Genomic DNA, 16,190 nt, shown 5'->3' with positions numbered 1-16,190 from the left:
CCGGGGTTCAAACCCTGTCAGCCTGTGGTGGGCGCCTCGCTGAGCCACAGCTTTTGATATGGTTGTTGACCTGGTGTCGCCGAACGAATGGTCTCCCCTAACCCCCCCCACACACACCTTCACTGCATGCGTCATTTCTGAGCGTCAGCCGCGATTATCACCTGGTTTCTGCGTCAAACTGCCTCCATTCATCATCTGTCTCAGCCACAGATACCTGAACAATCATTTCCACATAAATTCACCATTATTTCATCATAAAAGACGGAGGAAGCGTTCAGAGCGCCGCGGCTACGTGTGCTGCTGCTGCTCTGTTCACTGCGCCTCCGTCATTTTCAAAGTGTCAGTAACTGCACAGCAGCACGTCTGAGTCTGACTCTCTGAGTCTGAGTCTCTTCACCCAAAGCGATCAAAGGGATCAATGTGATTATTAACCATCAGATGACAAAGTAAAACTCTTAAATCATTCTAAAGTCAGTTTGAACAGAAACGAGATGATAATTGGTGAGTCGCTACTGATGCTTTGAAATAACAGAGGCGCAGTGAACACATCGCCAGCAGCATGTGTAGCCGCGGTGCTCTGAACGCTTCCTCCGTCTTTATGATGAAATAATGCTGAATTTATGTGGAAATCATTGTTGTATAAAAGTTTCAGATATCTCAGCCTCCAGAAATTTATTGGAATACCCTTCTGGCAGCAAGTCAGCAGCAGGTCAGCAAGTTGGCAGCAGGTCAGCAAGTCGGCAGAACTCTAGAACAGCAGAGCGAATCAGCAGTAGGTTAGTGAGTCAGCAGCAGGTCAGCAAATCGGCAGCAGGTCAGCAAGTTGGTAGCAGGTCAGTGAGTCGGCAGAACTCTACAAAAGCAGAGCGAATCAGCAGAACTCAATAACAGCAGACCGAGTCAGCAGCAGGTCAGTGAGTCAGCAGAACTCTACAATCAATCAATCAATTTTATTTATATAGCGTCAAATCACAACAAACAGTTGCCCCAAGGCGCTTTATATTGTAAGGCAAGGCCATACAATAATTACGTAAAAAAACCCCAACGGTCAAAACGACCCCGTGAGCAAGCACTTGGCGACAGTGGGAAGGAAAAACTCCCTTTTAACAGGAAGAAACCTCCAGCAGAACCAGGCTCAGGGGTGGGCAGTCTTCTGCTGGGACTGGTTGGGGCTGAGGGAGAGAACCAGGAAAAAGACATGCTGTGGAAGAGAGCAGAGATCAATCACTAATGATTAAATGCAGAGTGGTGCATACAGAGCAAAAAGAGAAAGAAACACTCAGTGCATCATGGGAACCCCCCAGCAGTCTAAGTCTATAGCAGCATAACTAAGGGATGGTTCAGGGTCACCTGATCCAGCCCTAACTATAAGCTTTAGCAAAAAGGAAAGTTTTAAGCCTAATCTTAAAAGTAGAGAGGGTGTCTGTCTCCCTGATCTGAATTGGGAGCTGGTTCCACAGGAGAGGAGCCTGAAAGCTGAAGGCTCTGCCTCCCATTCTACTCTTACAAACCCTAGGAACTACAAGTAAGCCTGCAGTCTGAGAGCGAAGCGCTCTATTGGGGTGATATGGTACTATGAGGTCCCTAAGATAAGATGGGACCTGATTATTCAAAACCTTATAAGTAAGAAGAAGAATTTTAAATTGTATTCTAGAATTAACAGGAAGCCAATGAAGAGAGGCCAATATGGGTGAGATATGCTCTCTCCTTCTAGTCCCCGTCAGTACTCTAGCTGCAGCATTTTGAATTAACTGAAGGCTTTTCAGGGAACTTTTAGGACAACCTGATAATAATGAATTACAATAGTCCAGCCTAGAGGAAATAAATGCATGAATTAGTTTTTCAGCATCACTCTGAGACAAGACCTTTCTAATTTTAGAGATATTGCGCAAATGCAAAAAAGCAGTCCTACATATTTGTTTAATATGCGCTTTGAATGACATATCCTGATCAAAAATGACTCCAAGATTTCTCACAGTATTACTAGAGGTCAGGGTAATGCCATCCAGAGTAAGGATCTGGTTAGACACCATGTTTCTAAGATTTGTGGGGCCAAGTACAATAACTTCAGTTTTATCTGAGTTTAAAAGCAGGAAATTAGAGGTCATCCATGTCTTTATGTCTGTAAGACAATCCTGCAGTTTAGCTAATTGGTGTGTGTCCTCTGGCTTCATGGATAGATAAAGCTGGGTATCATCTGCGTAACAATGAAAATTTAAGCAATGCCGTCTAATAATACTGCCTAAGGGAAGCATGTATAAAGTGAATAAAATTGGTCCTAGCACAGAACCTTGTGGAACTCCATAATTAACCTTAGTCTGTGAAGAAGATTCCCCATTTACATGAACAAATTGTAATCTATTGTTATGTGCTGACGCGAGTTGAGGAGCGGACCAGCGTCTGACTGAATCCAGCGCTAAATAACCAGAAAGCGGTTCCAAAAACAAAACAACTTTATTTCCCTTCTGTGCAATAATTTGTGTACAACATAACTGTGCGGTTGTCTGGTGAGGTGAAGGACGGCGCGCTCTCCAGCGCCCAAATGGATCGAAGCCCGACGCTTGTGGACCCAGACTCACCGCCGAACACCCCCCAGGTGGATACGACAAACTGACTCTGTGAAGGATGGAAAAGGTGAGGTAAGTCAACAGCTACAACAAATATCCTTCAAAGGCACACACTATCAGCAACACATTCAGGTCTGAATTTAAGCTTTATGTAAATGAGCAGCTTCTCACAACAGGTGGAGGATCATCATTCCGTACGCCACGGCAGTGAGAAGCAAGCTGCACAATTCTCATCAATGTTCAAATATACTGCGTAACAAAATACCAAATTACTGTTAACACTTATTCAGACAATCATCACCTCTGATGTGTGCTGACAGCATGTGTCCCTCACCCATCCTCCTCCACTGGCACGATATGTCAAACCCAGGCGCGGTCCTCAGCGTCTCACAAATGAACATCACAAGGTCGAGTTCCTGGTCATTCTGCTCGAATCACTCATGGCTTAAATGCAGAACGCCATCTCATTATCTGCTTCAGCTGAAAGTCTTTAAGTTTGCACGTGAGCATCATCCACAGGTGCTGCAAGTCATTAGGCCTGCACGTGAACATCCTCCACAAGTGCAGCCAATAATGCTGATGAGGGTGAAGGACTCTTCTGCCAGCACCTTCTCCACAGACAAAAACCAGTTTGCATACCACCTGGAGAGCAAAGAAAAGAAAACAACACCAAAATGTCCAGCCAAACCCCCCAACACACAACAGTACCCCCCCATCAACGGGAATCCTCCCGGCGACCGAACAGACCAGGCCCGAGAACAGCACCTCCCTCTGGGGTCCACGTCAGGAAGCAGACGGCGTAACGCTCCCAAGGTCCACCGCAGACAGCAGGACAGGGCACCGCGGCTGGAAGGCCGGCTGGCATCAACAAAAACCCCAAAAGAGTCCCATAAACAACCCAACATACAAGAAAAACACAAAACCCACCCAAACCCTTCCCAGGGGACCGTCCCATCCAACCCCAGGAAGAAAAGAAAAACACCCAAATCCAACAACCCAACATAGCCCCAACAATCAATCAATCAATCAATCAATTTTTTTTTTTATATAGCGCCAAATCACAACAAACAGTTGCCCCAAGGCGCCTTATATTGTAAGGCAAGGCCATACAATAATTATGTAAAACCCCAATGGTCAAAACGACCCCCTGTGAGCAAGCACTTGGCTACAGTGGGAAGGAAAAACTCCCTTTTAACAGGAAGAAACCTCCAGCAGAACCAGGCTCAGGGAGGGGCAGTCTTCTGCTGGGACTGGTTGGGGCTGAGGGAGAGAACCAGGAAAAAGACATGGTGTGGAGGGGAGCAGAGATCGATCACTAATGATTAAATGCAGAGTGGTGCATACAGAGCAAAAAGAGAAAGAAACAGTGCATCATGGGAACCCCCCAGCAGTCTACGTCTATAGCAGCATAACTAAGGGATGGTTCAGGGTCACCTGATCCAGCCCTAACTATAAGCTTTAGCAAAAAGGAAAGTTTTAAGCCTAATCTTAAAAGTAGAGAGGCCGCCTGTCTCCCTGATCTGAATTGGGAGCTGGTTCCACAGGAGATGAGCCTGAAAGCTGAAGGCTCTGCCTCCCATTCTACTCTTACAAACCCTAGGAACTACAAGTAAGCCTGCAGTCTGAGAGCGAAGCACTCTATTGGGGTGATATGGTACTACGAGGTCCCTAAGATAAGATGGGACCTGATTATTCAAAACCTTATAAGTAAGAAGAAGAATTTTAAATTCTATTCTAGAATTAACAGGAAGCCAATGAAGAGAGGCCAATATGGGTGAGATATGCTCTCTCCTTCTAGTCCCCGTTAGTACTCTAGCTGCAGCATTTTGAATTAACTGAAGGCTTTTTAGGGAACTTTTAGGACAACCTGATAATAATGAATTACAATAGTCCAGCCTAGAGGAAATAAATGCATGAATTAGTTTTTCAGCATCACTCTGAGACAAGACCTTTCTAATTTTTAAAGATATTGCGTAAATGCAAAAAAGCAGTCCTACATATTTGTTTAATATGCGCTTTGAATGACATATCCTGATCAAAAATGACTCCAAGATTTCTCACAGTATTACTAGAGGTCAGGGTAATGCCATCCAGAGTAAGGATCTGGTTAGACACCATGTTTCTAAGATTTGTGGGGCCAAGTACAATAACTTCAGTTTTATCTGAGTTTAAAAGCAGGAAATTAGAGGTCATCCATGTCTTTATGTCTGTAAGACAATCCTGCAGTTTAGCTAATTGGTGTGTGTCCTCTGGCTTCATGGATAGATAAAGCTGGGTATCATCTGTGTAACAATGAAAATTTAAGCAATACCGTCTAATAATACTGCCTAAGGGAAGCATGTATAAAGTGAATAAAATTGGTCCTAGCACAGAACCTTGTGGAACTCCATAATTAACTTTAGTCTGTGAAGAAGATTCCCCATTTACATGAACAAATTGTAATCTATTAGACAAATATGATTCAAACCACCGCAGCGCAGTGCCTTTAATACCTACGGCATGCTCTGTAATAAAATTTTATGGTCAACAGTATCAAAAGCAGCACTGAGGTCTAACAGAACAAGCACAGAGATGAGTCCACTGTCCGAGGCCATAAGAAGATCATTTGTAACCTTCACTAATGCTGTTTCTGTACTATGATGAATTCTAAAACCTGACTGAAACTCTTCAAATAGACCATTCCTCTGCAGATGATCAGTTAGCTGTTTTACAACTACCCTTTCAAGAATTTTTGAGAGAAAAGGAAGGTTGGAGATTGGCCTATAATTAGCTAAGATAGCTGGGTCAAGTGATTGCTTTTTAAGTAATGGTTTAATTACTGCCACCTTAAAAGCCTGTGGTACATAGCCAACTAACAAAGATAGATTGATCATATTTAAGATCGAAGCATTAAATAATGGTAGGGCTTCCTTGAGCAGCCTGGTAGGAATGGGGTCTAATAAACATGTTGATGGTTTGGATGAAGTAACTAATGAAAATAACTCAGAACAATCGGAGAGAAAGAGTCTAACCAAATACCGGCATCACTGAAAGCAGCCAAAGATAACGATACGTCTTTGGGATGGTTATGAGTAATTTTTTCTCTAATAGTTAAAATTTTGTTAGCAAAGAAAGTCATGAAGTCATTACTAGTTAAAGTTAATGGAATACTCAGCTCAATGGAGCTCTGACTCTTTGTCAGTCTGGCTACAGTGCTGAAAAGAAACCTGGGGTTCTTATTTTCTTCAATTAGTGATGAGTAGAAAGATGTCCTAGCTTTACGGAGGGCTTTTTTATAGAGCAACAGACTCTTTTTCGAGGCTAAGTGAAGAGCTTCTAAATTAGTGAGACGCCATTTCCTCTCCAACTTACGGGTTATCTGCTTTAAGCTACGAGTTTCAATCAATCAATCAATTTTTTTTTATATAGCGCCAAATCACAACAAACAGTTGCCCCAAGGCGCCTTATATTATAAGGCAAGGCCATACAATGATTATGTAAAACCCCAACGGTCAAAACGACCCCCTGTGAGCAAGCACTTGGCTACAGTGGGAGTTTGTGAGTTATACCACGGAGTCAGGAACTTCTGATTTAAAGCTCTCTTTTTCAGAGGAGCTACAGCATCCAAAGTTGTCTTCAATGAGGATGTAAAACTATTGACGAGATACTCTATCTCACTTACAGAGTTTAGGTAGCTACTGTGCACTGTGTTGTTATATGGCATTAGAGAACATAAAGAAGGAATCATATCCTTAAACCTAGTTACAGCGCTTTCTGAAAGACTTCTAGTGTAATGAAACTTATTCCCCACTGCTGGGTAGTCCATCAGAGTAAATGTAAATGTTATTAAGAAATGATCAGACAGAAGGGAGTTTTCAGGGAATACTGTTAAGTCTTCTATTTCCATACCATAAGTCAGAACAAGATCTAAGATATGATTAAAGTGGTGGGTGGACTCATTTACATTTTGAGCAAAGCCAATAGAGTCTAATAATAGATTAAATGCAGTGCTGAGGCTGTCATTCTCAGCATCTGTGTGGATGTTAAAATCGCCCACTATAATTATCTTATCTGAGCTAAGCACTAAGTCAGACAAAAGGTCTGAAAATTCACAGAGAAACTCACAGTAACGACCAGGTGGACGATAGATAATAACAAATAAAACTGTTTTTTGGGACTTCCAATTTGGATGGACAAGACTAAGAGTCAAGCTTTCAAATGAATTAAAGCTCTGTCTGGGTTTTTGATTAATTAATAAGCTGGAATGGAAGATTGCTGCTAATCCTCCGCCCCGGCCCGTGCTACGAGCATTCTGACAGTTAGTGTGACTCGGGGTGTTGACTCATTTAAACTAACATATTCATCCTGCTGTAACCAGGTTTCTGTAAGGCAGAATAAATCAATATGTTGATCAATTATTATATCATTTACTAACAGGGACTTAGAAGAGAGAGACCTAATGTTTAATAGACCACATTTAACTGTTTTAGTCTGTGGTGCAGTTGAAGGTGCTATATTATTTTTTCTTTTTGAATTTTTATGCTTAAATAGATTTTTGCTGGTTATTGGTGGTCTGGGAGCAGGCACCGTCTCTACGGGGATGGGGTAATGAGGGGATGGCAGGGGGAGAGAAGCTGCAGAGAGGTGTGTAAGACTACAACTCTGCTTCCTGGTCCCAACCCTGGATAGTCACGGTTTGGAGGATTTAAGAAAATTGGCCAGATTTCTAGAAATGAGAGCTGCTCCATCCAAAGTGGGATGGATGCCGTCTCTCCTAACAAGACCAGGTTTTCCCCAGAAGCTTTGCCAATTATCTATGAAGCCCACCTCATTTTTTGGATACCACTCAGACAGCCAGCAATTCAAGGAGAACATGCGGCTAAACATGTCACTCCCGGTCCGATTGGGGAGGGGCCCAGAGAAAACTACAGAGTCCGACATTGTTTTTGCAAAGTTACACACCGATTTAATGTTAATTTTAGTGACCTCCGATTGGCGTAACCGGGTGTCATTACTGCCGACGTGAATTACAATCAACCAAATTTACGCTTAGCCTTAGCCAGCAGTTTCAAATTTCCTTCAATGTCGCCTGCTCTGGCCCCCGGAAGACAATTGACTATGGTTGCTGGTGTCGCTAACTTCACATTTCTCAAAAAAGAGTCGCCAATAACCAGAGTTTGATCCTCGGCGGGTGTGTCGTTGAGTGGGTAAAAACGGTTAGAAATGTGAACGGGTTGGCGGTGTACACGGGGCTTCTGTTTAGAACTACGCTTCCTCCTCACAGTCACCCAGTTGGCCTGCTTTCCCGGCTGCTCGGGATCTGCCAGAGGGGAACTAACGGCGGCTAAGCTACCTTGGTCCGCACCGACTACAGGGGCCTGGCTAGCTGTAGAATTTTCCACGGTGCGGAGCCGAGTCTCCAATTCGCCCAGCCTGGCCTCCAAAGGTACGAATAAGCTACACTTATTACAAGTGCCGTTACTGCTAAAGGAGGCCGAGGGATAACTAAACATTTCACACCCAGAGCAGAAAAGTGCGGGAGAGACAGGAGATGCCGCCATGCTAAATCGGCTAAGAGCTAGTAGCTACGCTAAGCTAGCGGATTCCTAAAAACACGCAAAGTGAATAATGTGTAAATAATTTAGAGGTGATTCAGCAGAAGGAGTGCTTTAGTTAAGGCACGTAAAGATTACACTGGGAAACAAATCATAATCTAGATAACTAGATCAATCTAACTGCGCAGATTAAACAGCTAACAGATACAGAAAAACACCGCTGTGGTCCGGAACAGGAAGTGATACAATACCGCAGTGAGAGCCAACCACCAGTAGAGGCAAGCTTAGTGTCACTTAGCAAGACACCAACACAATACAAACATAAATTCACAAAGAAAAATAACAAACAACCCCCCCAGAACGACTTGCAGAGCCCAACACCCCCCAGAAGACCTTTACCGCCAGTTCCAGGAGAAACAGCCAAAGCCGGAATCCCACAGAGGTCCCCAGGTATTTATGGAGCAACAGCGCCCCCCAGAGGACTGTACCATCAACCCCAGGAGGCACCCTCCCCACAACCCAGGAACCCCAGACCCGGTCACACAATCAATCCCCCCCCAGAGGACCGTCCCATCAACCCTGGAGGTGGAACCTGGAAGGAAACACAAAAAACACAAAAATCCAACCCCCGGCGGACTTCATTAAACCACCCCGGGGGCAAATAAAACAACCGGCAAACCCTGTTACCCCTCCCAGCACACCGAAAGACCCCAGATCACTCCCAGAGCCTATCGTCAGCTCAATTTTGGCGAACGGCACAAAACTACCAAGCTGGGGAAGGAAACAGGAAAAACCAACCCAGTCTCATCCCCTAAGCGCAGCGGAAAACCGGAAATACGTCCGGTGCCCCAAACCGACCATACCACCAGCCCATCGGGAGGGGTGGAACTACCGAAATGGCGAACGGCACAGATCGGCCCACCACTCCGACTGAGGTACGTTCCCGCTGCACCACACCCCGCTAACACCAATGACGAACGGTCAAAGGCCCACCGGGGCTGGAGTGGAACCGGGCATCAACCAAACCCAAAAAACGCCCCTGACAACCCCCCCCTAGGTGCAGAGGTTTTCTGAGAAACGCTCAGCGTAACCAACCTGCACCACCCCACAACCCAAAAGACAAACGGTCTTAGAGAATGTGAGGTTGGGGTTAGGGAAACAGGGAAATAAAAACAACAAAACAAAACGACCCAATCCTCAAACAAAAATGACCTAAATTCAAATAATGATTACCTGAGTCCAGCCGAGCTCCCAACTGCCAGTCGTTCACTCCACCAGAACCGCTTCTAAATCCCCAAACAATTTATGACCCCTTACAAGAAAACAAAAACAGCCCAAATAACTAAACACAGAGATGAGTCCACTGTCTGAGGCCATAAGAAGATCATTTGTAACCTTCACTAATGCTGTTTCTGTACTATGATGAATTCTAAAACCTGACTGAAACTCTTCAAATAGACCATTCCTCTGCAGATGATCAGTTAGCTGTTTTACAACTACCCTTTCAAGAATTTTTGAGAGAAAAGGAAGGTTGGAGATTGGCCTATAATTAGCTAAGATAGCTGGGTCAAGTGATGGCTTTTTAAGTAATGGTTTAATTACTGCCACCTTAAAAGCCTGTGGTACATAGCCAACTAACAAAGATAGATTGATCATATTTAAGATCGAAGCATTAAATAATGGTAGGGCTTCCTTGAGCAGCCTGGTAGGAATGGGTGGATGAAGTAATTAATGAAAATAACTCAGACAGAACAATCTGAGAGAAAGAGTCTAACCAAATACCGGCATCACTGAAAGCAGCCAAAGATAACGATACGTCTTTGGGATGGTTATGAGTAATTTTTTCTCTAATAGTTAAAATTTTATTAGCAAAGAAAGTCATGAAGTCATTACTAGTTAAAGTTAAAGGAATACTCGGCTCAATAGAGATCTGACTCTTTGTCAGCCTGGCTACAGTGCTGAAAAGAAACCTGGGGTTGTTCTTATTTTCTTCAATTAGTGATGAGTAGTATGATGTCCTAGCTTTACGGAGGGCTTTTTTATAGAGCAACAGACTCTTTTTCCAGGCTAAGTGAAGATCTTCGAAATTAGTGAGACGCCATTTCCTCTCCAACTTACGGGTTATCTGCTTTAAGCTACGAGTTTGTGAGTTATACCACGGAGTCAGGCACTTCTGATTTAAAGCTTTCTTTTTCAGAGGAGCTACAGCATCCAAAGTTGTCTTCAATGAGGATGTAAAACTATTGACGAGATACTCTATCTCACTCACAGAGCTTAGGTAGCTAATCTGCCCTGTGTTGGTATATGGCATTGGAGAACATAACAAAGAAGGAATCATATCCTTAAACCTAGTTACAGCGCTTTCCGAAAGACTTCTACTGTAATGAAACTTATTCTCCACTGCTGGGTAGTCCATCAGAGTAAATGTAAATGTTATTAAGAAATGATCAGACAGAAGGGAGTTTTCAGGGAATACTGTTAAGTCTTCTGTTTCCATACCATAAGTCAGAACAAGATCTAAGATATGATTAAAGTGGTGGGTGGACTCATTTACTGCGAGTCAGCAGAACTCTACAACAGCAGAGCGAATCAGAAGTAGGTTAGCGAGTCAACAGCAGGTCAGCGATAACTCTACAACAGCAGAGCGAATCAGCAGCAGGTCAGCGAGTCAGCAGAACTCTACAACAGCAGACCGAGTCAGCAGCAGGTCAGTGAGTCAGCAGAACTCTACAACAGCAGAGCGAATCAGCAGTAGGTTAGCGAGTCAGCAGAACTCTACAACAGCAGACGGAATCAGCAGCAGGTCTGCGAGTCAGCAGAACTCTACAACAGCAGACGGAATCAGCAGCAGGTCAGTGAGTCAGCAGAACTCTAGAACAGCAGAGTGAATCAGAAGTAGGTTAGCGAGTCAGCAGCAGGTCAGCGATAACTCTACAACAGCAGAGCGAATCAGCAGCATGTCAGCGAGTCAGCAGAACTCTACAACAGCAGATCGAGTCAGCAGCAGGTCAGTGAGTCAGCAGAACTCTACAACAGCAGACGGAATCAGCAGCAGGTCTGCGAGTCAGCAGAACTCTACAACAGCAGACCGAGTCAGCAGCAGGTCAGTGAGTCAGCAGAACTCTACAACAGCAGAGTGATTCAGCAGCAGGTCAGTGAGTCAACAGAACTCTACAACAGCAGAGTGATTCAGCAGCAGGTAAGCGAGTCAGCAGAGGTCTACAACCGCAGAGCTAGTCAACAGCAGGTCAGTGAGTCAGCAGAACTCTACAACAGCAGACCGAGTCAGCAGCAGGTCAGTGAGTCAGCAGAACTCTACAACAGCAGACGGAATCAGCAGCAGGTCAGCGAGTCAGCAGAACTCTACAACAGCAGACCGAGTCAGCAGCAGGTCAGTGAGTCAGCAGAACTCTACAACAGCAGAGTGATTCAGCAGCAGGTCAGTGAGTCAACAGAACTCTACAACAGCAGAGTGATTCAGCAGCAGGTAAGCCAGTCAGCAGAGGTCTACAACCGCAGAGCTAGTCAACAGCAGGTCAGTGAGTCAGCAGAACTCTACAACAGCAGACCGAGTCAGCAGCAGGTCAGTGAGTCAGCAGAACTCTACAACAGCAGACGGAATCAGCAGCAGGTCAGCGAGTCAGCAGAACTCTACAATAGCAGACCGAGTCAGCAGCAGGTCAGTGAGTCAGCAGAACTCTACAACAGCAGAGTGATTCAGCAGCAGGTCAGTGAGTCAACAGAACTCTACAACAGCAGAGTGATTCAGCAGCAGGTAAGCGAGTCAGCAGAGGTCTACAACCGCAGAGCTAGTCAACAGCAGGTCAGTGAGTCAGCAGAACTCTACAACAGCAGACCGAGTCAGCAGCAGGTCAGTGAGTCAGCAGAACTCTACAACAGCAGACGGAATCAGCAGCAGGTCAGCGAGTCAGCAGAACTCTACAACAGCAGACCGAGTCAGCAGGTTAGCAAGTTGGCAGCAGGTCAGCGAGTTGGCAGCAGGTCAGCAAGTCGGCAGAACTCTAGAACAGCAGAGTGAATCAGCAGTAGGTTAGTGAGTCAGCAGCAGGTCAGCAAGTCAGCAGAAGTCTACAACCGCAGAGCTAGTCAACAGCAGGTCAGCGAGTCATCAGCAGGTCAGTAAGTCAGCAGAACTCGACAACTGCAGAGTGAGTCAGCAGCAGGTCAGTGAGTCAGCAGAACTCTACAACAGCAGAGTGATTCAGCAGCAGGTAAGCGAGTCAGCAGAGGTCTACAACCGCAGAGCTAGTCAACAGCAGGTCAGTGAGTCAGCAGAACTCTACAACAGCAGACCGAGTCAGCAGCAGGTCAGTGAGTCAGCAGAACTCTACAACAGCAGACGGAATCAGCAGCAGGTCAGCGAGTCAGCAGAACTCTACAACAGCAGACCGAGTCAGCAGCAGGTCAGTGAGTCAGCAGAACTCTACAACAGCAGACGGAATCAGCAGCAGGACTGCGAGTCAGCAGAACTCTACAACAGCAGACCGAGTCAGCAGCAGGTCAGCAAGTCGGCAGCAGGTCAGTGAGTCGGCAGAACTCTACAACAGCAGAGTGATTCAGTAGCAGGTCAGGGAGAACTCTCCAACAGCAGAGTGAGTCAGCAGCAGGTCAGTGAGTCAGCCGAACTCTACAACAGAGGGAATCAACAGCAGGTCACCGAATTAGCAGCAGGTCAGCAAGTTGGCAGCAGGTCAGTGATTCAGCAGCAGGTCAGCGAGTCAGCAGCAGATCAGGGAGAACTCTACAACAGCAGAGCGAATCAGCAGCAGGTCAGCGAGTCGGCAGCAGGTCAGCGAGTCGGCAGCAGGTCAGTGAGTCAGCAGCAGGTCAGCGGGTCAGCAGCAGGTCAGCGAGTCGGCAGCAGGTCAGCAAGTCGGCAGAACTCTAGAACAGCAGAGCGAATCAGCAGTAGGTTAGTGAGTCAGCAGCAGGTCAGCGAGTCAGCAGCAGGTCAGCAAGTCGGCAGCAGGTCAGTGAGTCGGCAGAACTCTACAAAAGCAGAGCGAATCAGCAGAACTCAACAACAGCAGAGTGAGTCAGCAGAACTCAACAACAGCAAACCGAGTCAGCAGCAGGTCAGCAGAACTCTACATCAGTAGAGCGACTCAGCAGCAGGTCAGCGAGTCAGCAGAACTCTACAACAGCAGAGTGATTCAGCAGCAGGTCAGCGAGTCAGCAGAAGTCTACAACTGCAGAGCTAGTCAACAGCAGGTCAGCGAGTCAGCAGCAGGTCAGTAAGTCAGCAGAACTCGACAACTGCAGAGTGAGTCAGCAGCAGGTCAGCCAGTCAGCAGAACTCTACAACAGCAGATCGAGTCAGCAGCAGGTCAGTGAGTCAGCAGAACTCTACAACAGCAGACGGAATCAGCAGCAGGTCTGCGAGTCATCAGCAGGTCAGTAAGTCAGCAGAACTCGACAACTGCACAGTGAGTCAGCAGCAGGTCAGTGAGTCAACAGAACTCTACAACAGCAGAGTGATTCAGCAGCAGGTAAGCGAGTCAGCAGAGGTCTACAACCGCAGAGCTAGTCAACAGCAGGTCAGTGAGTCAGCAGAACTCTACAACAGCAGACCGAGTCAGCAGCAGGTCAGTGAGTCAGCAGAACTCTACAACAACAGACGGAATCAGCAGCAGGTCAGCGAGTCAGCAGAACTCTACAACAGCAGACCGAGTCAGCAGCAGGTCAGTGAGTCAGCAGAACTCTACAACAGCAGACGGAATCAGCAGCAGGACTGCGAGTCAGCAGAACTCTACAACAGCAGACCGAGTCAGCAGCAGGTCAGTGAGTCAACAGAACTCTACAACAGCAGAGTGATTCAGCAGCAGGTAAGCGAGTCAGCAGAGGTCTACAACCGCAGAGCTAGTCAACAGCAGGTCAGTGAGTCAGCAGAACTCTACAACAGCAGACCGAGTCAGCAGCAGGTCAGTGAGTCAGCAGAACTCTACAACAACAGACGGAATCAGCAGCAGGTCAGCGAGTCAGCAGAACTCTACAACAGCAGACCGAGTCAGCAGCAGGTCAGTGAGTCAGCAGAACTCTACAACAGCAGACGGAATCAGCAGCAGGACTGCGAGTCAGCAGAACTCTACAACAGCAGACCGAGTCAGCAGCAGGTCAGTGAGTCAGCAGAACTCTACAACAGCAGAGTGATTCAGTAGCAGGTAAGCGAGTCAGCAGAAGTCTACAACCTCAGAGCTAGTCAACAGCAGGTCAGCGAGTCAGTAGCAGGTCAGGGAGAACTCTCCAACAGCAGAGTGAGTCAGCAGCAGGTCAGTGAGTCAGCCGAACTCTACAACAGAGGGAATCAACAGCAGGTCACCGAATTAGCAGCAGGTCAGCAAGTTGGCAGCAGGTCAGTGATTCAGCAGCAGGTCAGCGAGTCAGTAGCAGATCAGGGAGAACTCTACAACAGCAGAGCGAATCAGCAGCAGGTCAGCGAGTCGGCAGCAGGTCAGCGAGTCGGCAGCAGGTCAGTGAGTCAGCAGCAGGTCAGCGGGTCAGCAGCAGGTCAGCGAGTCGGCAGCAGGTCACCAAGTCGGCAGAACTCTAGAACAGCAGAGCGAATCAGCAGTAGGTTAGTGAGTCAGCAGCAGGTCAGCGAGTCAGCAGCAGGTCAGCAAGTCGGCAGCAGGTCAGTGAGTCGGCAGAACTCTACAAAAGCAGAGCGAATCAGCAGAACTCAACAACAGCAGAGTGAGTCAGCAGAACTCAACAACAGCAAACCGAGTCAGCAGCAGGTCAGCAGAACTCTACATCAGTAGAGCGACTCAGCAGCAGGTCAGCGAGTCAGCAGAACTCTACAACAGCAGAGTGATTCAGCAGCAGGTCAGCGAGTCAGCAGAAGTCTACAACTGCAGAGCTAGTCAACAGCAGGTCAGCGAGTCAGCAGCAGGTCAGTAAGTCAGCAGAACTCGACAACTGCAGAGTGAGTCAGCAGCAGGTCAGCGAGTCAGCAGAACTCTAGAACAGCAGAGCGAATCAGCAGTAGGTTAGCGAGTCAGCAGCAGGTCAGCGATAACTCTACAACAGCAGAGCGAATCAGCAGCAGGTCAGCGAGTCAGCAGAACTCTACAACAGCAGATCGAGTCAGCAGCAGGTCAGTGAGTCAGCAGAACTCTACAACAGCAGACGGAATCAGCAGCAGGTCTGCGAGTCAGCAGAACTCTACAACAGCAGACCAAGTCAGCAGCAGGTCAGTGAGTCAGCAGAACTCTACAACAGCAGAGTGATTCAGTAGCAGTTAAGCGAGTCAGCAGAAGTCTACAACCGCATAGCTAGTCAGCAGCAGGTCAGCGAGTCAGTAGCAGGTCAGGGAGAACTCTCCAACAGCAGAGTGAGTCAGCAGCAGGTAACCTAGTCAGCAGCAGGTCAGTGAGTCAACCGAACTCTACAACAGAGGGAATCAACAGCTGGTCACCGAATTAGCAGCAGGTCAGCAAGTTGGCAGCAGGTCAGTGAGTCAGCAGCAGGTCAGCAGAACACTACAACAGCAGAGTGATTCAGCAGCAGGTCAGTGAGTCAGTAGCAGATCCAGGAGAACTCTACAACAGCAGAGTGAGTCAGCAACAGGTCAGCGAGTCAACAGCAGCTCAGCGATAACTCTACAACAGCAGAGGGAATCAGCAGCAGGTCAGCGAGTCGGCAGCAGGTCAGTGAGTCAGCAGCAGGTCAGCGAGTCGGCAGCAGGTTAGCAAGTTGGCAGCAGGTCAGCGAGTTGGCAGCAGGTCAGTAAGTCGGCAGAACTCTACAACAGCAGAGTGATTCAGCAGCAGGTCAGCGAGTCAGCAGTAGTCTACAACCGCAGAGCTAGTCAACAGCAGGTCAGCGAGTCAGTAGCAGGTCAGGGAGAACTCTACAACAGCAGAGTGAGTCAGCAACAGGTCAATGAGTCAGCAGAACTCTACAAGAGCAGTGCGAGTCAGCAGCAGGTCAGCGAGTCAGCAGAACTCTACAAGAGCAGTGCGAGTCAGCAGCAGGTCAGCGAGTTAGCAGAACTCTACAAAAGCAGAGTGAGTCAGCAGTGGGTCAGCAAGTCGGCAGCAGGTCAGTGAGTCAGCAGCAGTTCTGC

General features: G+C 47.0%; 1 protein-coding gene across 2 annotated transcripts in view; it reads left to right on the top strand.

The window, feature by feature from the left end:
- The window catches only part of si:ch211-158d24.2 (multiple epidermal growth factor-like domains protein 9), a 174,767-nt gene that overhangs the window by 130,293 nt on the left and 28,284 nt on the right, over positions 1-16,190 (top strand). The window lies entirely within an intron of this gene.

The sequence above is a fragment of the Thalassophryne amazonica genome, chromosome 5 (genome assembly GCF_902500255.1).
Source record: "Thalassophryne amazonica chromosome 5, fThaAma1.1, whole genome shotgun sequence".
In the NCBI taxonomy this organism is placed as follows: Eukaryota; Metazoa; Chordata; class Actinopteri; order Batrachoidiformes; family Batrachoididae; genus Thalassophryne; species Thalassophryne amazonica.
This window is presented reverse-complemented; position numbering and strand designations above follow the sequence as displayed.